Source organism: Triticum urartu, chromosome 3 (genome assembly GCF_003073215.2).
Source record: "Triticum urartu cultivar G1812 chromosome 3, Tu2.1, whole genome shotgun sequence".
Classification (NCBI taxonomy): Eukaryota; Viridiplantae; Streptophyta; class Magnoliopsida; order Poales; family Poaceae; genus Triticum; species Triticum urartu.
The window spans coordinates 535,060,180-535,066,983 of record NC_053024.1 but is presented as its reverse complement, the minus strand read 5'-3'; positions in this window follow the sequence as shown (position 1 = coordinate 535,066,983).

Below are 6,804 nucleotides of genomic sequence, written 5' to 3'. Positions count from 1 at the left end.
CTCATGCCCCAAACTTTTGCTTATGGTACCCAAGAGGAGCTAACTTCAACCTCGTGGGCTTTTCGGACTCAGATTGGGCGGGAGACAAAGTGGATAGGAAGTCAACTTCTGGAGGATGCCGATTTCTTGGTTGTTCTTTGGTGAGTTGGTCTTCTAAGAAGCAAAGTTGTGTGTCTCTCTCGTCCACCAAAGCGGAGTATGTGGCCGCCGGTAGTTGTTGTGCTCAACTTCTTTGGATGAGGCAAACTTTAAAGGATTACGGTGTCATTTTCGAGAAAGTTCCTCTTTGGTGTCATAATGAGAGTGCCATCAAGATCTCTCTCAACCCGGTGCAACACTTCAAGATGAAGCATATTGAGATTTGGTATCACTTCATCCGGGATCACATTAGGCGAGGGGAGATCGAGCTCAACTATGTCAACACTCATGATAACCTTGCAGATATCTTCACGAAGCCCTTGGATGAGGCAATATTTCGTGAGTTAAGGCATGAGTTAAATATCATTGATTCGAGCAATGTGTCTTGAACCCTTGCACACCCACCATACTCATCTTGACGTCTTGTTTAGGTGTAGGCATGGACATAGGGGGAGTGTTGTTCTCTCAATGAACTCTCCCTACCCCCATTATGCATAAATTGATCAACTCATTCACATTAGCCATTTTTTATGGTACTTGTGCTTCAAAGACGAGTTTTGGTCATGGGCCCAAGGATAATTCTTCGCGGTGCCATACCAATTGACTCAAACATAGGTGGCTCCGGCCACCGCCCTCTCTTTGGAGAGGTTGTGTTTCGTGTTTGGTCCTTGTTGTCTTTTGCCTTCCTTTGAGCCGCGTTTGTGTTTGAGTTGCCTTGTGTATGTGTGCTCTTTTGCGTGTCTTGTTGCTTGAAGGTTGCATTGCAAAGGCCGTGTTCTTCTTTTATTGTCGAAACATGCACTTTCTTGGGGTACGGTACTACCGTGGAAAGCCACGATACTACCACAGGAAATGGGTTGCCCTGTGCGTGCATAGCCGCATCCCAGGCACGATACTACCACTTCCATCGCGACAGTAATTTTTTACTGCCATTGGAAGAGCGGTACTACCGCCCTGTGTGTGGTACTTCCGCCCGGGCGGTACTGCCGCGCCGTCACGAGCGGGTGGGGGTTAAGAGCGGGGTAGGGGGAGTTGCAACTCCCCCATACCCACTCATCTCTTTTCCCCACTCTCTCTCTCTATCTCTCTCTCTCTCTCTCCTGCCCAAGAATGGCGTCGGAGGACCTCGCCGAATCTCCATCTCCGGCCTCTCTCCTCGCATTCCAACCGATGGGATCGTTCCCCACCTTGCCCTCTTGCCATGGAACTTGGTATCTCCCCTAGTCCCTCTCTTTTTGTTCCGTTCTTATGCTTCTAGGTCTTGGGGAGATGCATGTGTAGTTTGTGTGATTTTTGGCTAAATCTTTGCAAGAGGAGATTGTAGGAGAGTGCTAGTGCAGTAGATATGCTATTTGCTGTGATACAGTAGTGTAGTTTTGATCAACGGTAGTATCGATCTACTTTTGCGGATATTTTCAGATCCGGAGATGTTGTTCTTGAGGGATTTGAATCCGTGCGGTACTACCGCTCCACCTGGAGTGGTACTACCGCTCGTTCGCCTAAGAACCGTCCTTGTGTGGTATTATTGCTCCACTAGAGCGGTACTACCACCTAGGGTGCGGAAGTAAATTTTTACTTCCGCTCCAGGCGCGGTACTACCGTGCCACCCCGACACAGTACTACCGCGGCTAGAGCGGCAGTAAACTTTTACTTCCGCACACTAGTCCGGTACTACCGTGGAGTTGAAAATTATGATGTTTTATCCTCCCAATCCCATTTCTACTTGTTTCATTTGGTCTTTGCAATAATCCTTCACGCTTTTCTCATGTTTGTGTTGTGTGTCATAGGTGGTGGCTCCGGTTCCAATGTACGGCGCTCGAATCCCAGCCGTGACACGAGCTCAAAGCGCCTTCGCAACCAAGAGGCTCCAGAGGGCTCCAGTGCCCCACAATGCAGAACCAAGTCCACAGCTACCAAGCACAAGGAGCCAACTCTTGGCATGGATGAGTGCTATCTCTTGAGCATGTGTTGGTTTTCCCTTGAAGAGGAAAGGGTGATGCAGCAAAGTAGCGTAAGTATTTCCCTCAGTTTTTTAGAATGAAGGTATCAATCCAGTAGGAGATAACATGCAAGTCACCTATTACCTACACCAACAATCAAGAACCTCGCAAGCAACGCGATAAAGGGGTTGTCAATCCCTTCACGGTCACTTACAAAAGTGAGATCTGATAGATATAGTAATATAAATATTTTTGGTATTTTTGTTATATAAATTGGAAAGTAAAGATTGCAAAATAGTAAACGAGATGCAATGATAAAAGAGATGCAATATAATAAGAAAGAGACCCGGGGGCCATAGGTTTCACTAGTGGCTTCTCTCATGATAGCATGTATTACGGTGGGTGAACAAATTACTGCCGAGCAATTGATAGAAGAGCGCATAGTTATGAGAATATCTAGGCAATGATTATGAAATATAGGCATCATGTCCGTGTTAAGTAGACCAAAACGATTCTGCATCTACTACTATTACTCCACACATCGACCACTATCCAGCATGCATCTAGAATATTAAGTTCATAAGAACAGAGTGACGCTTTAGTCAAGATGACATGATGTAGAGGGATAAACTCAAGCAATTTGATATAAACCCCATCTTTTTATCCTTGATGGAAACAATACAATACGTGCCTCGCTGCCCCTACTGTCACTGGGAAAGGACACCGCAAGATTGAGCCCAAAGCTAAGCACTTCTCCCATTGCAAGAAAGATCAATCTAGTAGGCCAAACTAAACCGATAATTTGAAGAGACTTGCAAAGATATCAAATCATGCATATAAGAATTCACAGAAGAACCAAATATTGTTCATAGATAAACTTGATCATAAATCCACAATTCATCGGACCTCGGCAAACACACCGCAAAAAGTATTACATCGAATAGATCTCCAAGAACATCGAGGAGAACTTTGTATTGAGAACCAAAGAGAGAGAAGAAGCCATCTAGCTAATAACTATGGACATGAAGGTCTGTGGTAAACTACTCACACATCATCAGAGAGGCTATGGTGTTTATGTAGAAGCCCTCCGTGATCGAACCCCCCTCCGGCAGATCGCCGAAAAAGGCCCCGGATGGGATCTCACGGGTACAGAAGGTTGTGGCGATGGAAAAGTGGTTTCATGGCTCCCCTTGATGTTTTTAGGGTATAAGAGTATATATAGGCGAAAGAAGTACGTCGGTGGAGCTTTGTGGGGCCCACAAGAGTGGGGGCGCGCCTACCCCACTGGGCGCGCCCTCCTGCCTCGTGGAAGCTTCGCAGAGTTCTAGACTTCCGCTCCAAGTCTCCTAGTTTGTGTTTGTTCCAAGAAAGATCCTCGCGAAGGTTTCATTCCGTTTGGATTCCGTTTGATATTCCTTTTCTGCGAAACACTAAAATAGGCAAAAAAACTGGCACTGGGCCTCCGGTTAATAGTTTAGTCCCCAAAAAAATATAAAAGAGCATATTAAAGCCCATTAAACATCCAAAATAGATAATATAATAGCATGGAATAATCAAAAATTATAGATACGTTGGAGACGTATCAAGCATCCCCAAGCTTAATTCCTGCTCGTCCTCGAGTAGGTAAATGATAAAAACAGAATTTTTGATGTGGAATGCTACCTAACATAATTTCAATGTAATTTTATTTATTGTGGCATGGATGTTCAGATCCAAAGATTCAAGACAAAAGTTTAATATTGACATAAAAATAATAATACTTCAAGCATACTAACCAAGCAATTATGTCCCTTCTCTCTTTTTCTCTCATTTTTTGTTTGGGCCTTCTCTCTTTTTTTGGCCTCCTTTTCTTCGTCCGGAGTCTCATCCCGACTTGTGGGGGAATCATAGTCTCCATCATCCTTTCCTCACATGGGACAATGCTCTAATAATGAAGATCATCACACTTTTATTTACTTACAACTCAAGAATTACAACTCGATACTTAGAACAAAAATATGAATCTACGTGAATGCCTCCGGCGGTGTACCAGGATGTGCAATGAATCAAGAGTGACATGTATAAAAAATTATGAATGGTGTCCATGCCACAAATACGATGTCAACTACATGATCATGCAAAGCAACATGACTATGATGAAGCATGTCATAATAAATGGAACGGTGGAAAGTTGCATGGCAATATATCTCGGAATGGCTATGGAAATGCCATAATAGGTAGGTATGGTGGCTGTTTTGAGGAAGTTAAATGGTGGGTTTATGGTACCGGCGAAAGTTGCGTGGCACAAGAGAGGCTAGCAATGGTGGAAGGGTGAGAGTGTGTATAATCCACGAACTCAACATTAGTCATAAAGAACTCACATACTTATTGCAAAAATCTACAAGTCATCAAAACCAAGCACTATGCGCATGCTCCTAGGTGGATAGATTGGTAGGAAAAGACCATCGCTCGTCCCCGACCGCCACTCATAAGGAAGGCAATCAAAGAACACCTCATGCTTCAAATTTGTCGCACAACAGTTACCATATGTGCATGCTACGGGACTTGCCAACCTCAACACAAGTATTTCTCAATTTCACAATTACTCAACTAGCACGACTCTAATATTACCATCTTTATATCTCAAAACAATTATCAAGTATTAAACTATTCAATGCACTCTATATGAAAGTTTTTATTATACCCATCTTGGATGCCCATCATATTAGACTAATTTCATAACCAAAGCAAATTACCATGCTATTCTAAAAAGACTCTCAAAATAATATAAGTTAAGCATGATAGATCAATAATTTCTATAAAATAAAACCACCACCGTGCTCTAAAAATATATAAGTGAAGCACTAGAGCAAAATTATCTAGCTCAGAAGATATAAGTGAAGCACATAGAGCATTCTAATAAATTCTGATTCATGTGTGTCTCTCCCAAAAGGTGTGTAAAACAAGGATGATTATGGTAAACTAAAAAACAAAGACTCAAATCATACAAGACGCTCCAAGCGAAACACATATCATGTGGTGAATAAAAATATAGCCTCAAGTAAAGTTACCGATTGATGAAGACGAAAGAGGGGATGCCTTCCGGGGAATCCCCAAGCTTAGGCTTTTGATGTCCTTGAATTTTACCTTGGGGTGCCTTGGGCATCCCAATGCTTAGGCTCTTGCCACTCCTTGTTCCAAAATCCATCAAATCTTTACCTAAAAACTTGAAAACTTCACAACAGAAACTCAACAGAAAATCTCATGAGCTCCATTAGTATAAGAAATCAAACCACCACTTTAATGTACTGTAATTAACTCATTTTTTTATTTATATTGGTGTTAAACCTACTGTATTCCAACTTCTCTATGGTTCATACCCCCTGATACTACCCATAGATTCATCAAAATAAGCAAACAACACACGAAAAACAGAATCTGTCAAAAACAGAACAATCTGTAGCAATCTGTAGGTTTTGAATACTTCTGTAACTCCAAAAATTATGAAAAATTAGGACAACCTAAATAATTTGTATATTGATCTACTTCAGTTGGAATTGGTATTTTATCGCTCTCTGGTAAAACATGAAAATTATTTTCGTGAGCGCATACTTTCTGTTTTGATCAGCAAGATCAAACAACAATCACCCAAGAAGATCCTAAATGCTTTACTTGGGACAAACACTAATTAAAGCATAAAAAACACAATCATAATAGAGGCTGGATAAATTATTTATTACTAAACAGGAACAAAAAGTAAAGAACAAAAAATAAAATTGGGTTGCCTCCCAACAAGCGCTATCGTTTAACGCCCCTAGCTAGGCAAAGAGATTTCAATGATGCTCACATAAAAGACAAGAATTGAAGCACAAAGGGAGAATCATAAAACATGTGACAAACACATCTAAGTCTAACATACTTCCTATGCATAAGCATCTTATAGGCAAACAAATTATCAAGGCAAGCAAAAACTAGCATATGCAAGGAAGCGGAAAGAAATAATAGCAATCTTAACATAAGAAACGATGGAAGGATCCGCACCCCGCCGATCACACATCTCATTGCCACCGTCGAAGAAATGACGGAAGGATCACGATCTTTGAAGTTGAACGGTGTGTACCCTGGTCTCTAGCCCAGAGGTGGACACCCATCAAGAGAAGATCTCGGACTCGACCCATGATGCGGGATCCGACCTTGAGTCGGCCCAACTGCATACGGGCACAAGACTATGCAACCAGATCCAGACATAACCCAGGCATGGTTTGCCGCCGCCGACGCTCCCGACTCATGGCAAATGGGAATGATAAAAAAATCCCACCCACCTCCCATACCGAATACTCCCCAAACGCGGGAAGTCCGGAGGTATGGGACCTAATGTACATCAAGCAGCAGCCCGAAGAAACAGTCCATCATTACTAGGATAGATTCCTCTTGGTCAAAAACAAGATGACGGACTGCCGTGATGAAGAAATAATTGAGACCTTTTAGTTCAATAGCTGGGACGAGGGAATCCTAAACGCCCTTGTTGGGGAACACAATATTTGAAAAAATTTACCTACGATCACGCAAGATCTATCTAGGAGATGCATAGCAACGAGACGGGAGAGTGTGTCCATGTACCCTCGTAGACCGAAAGTGGAAGCGTTATGTTAACGCGGTTGATGTAGTCATACTATTCGTGATCCAGTCACGATCCAACCGATCAAGTACCGAACGCACGACACCTCCGTCTTCTGCACACGTTCAG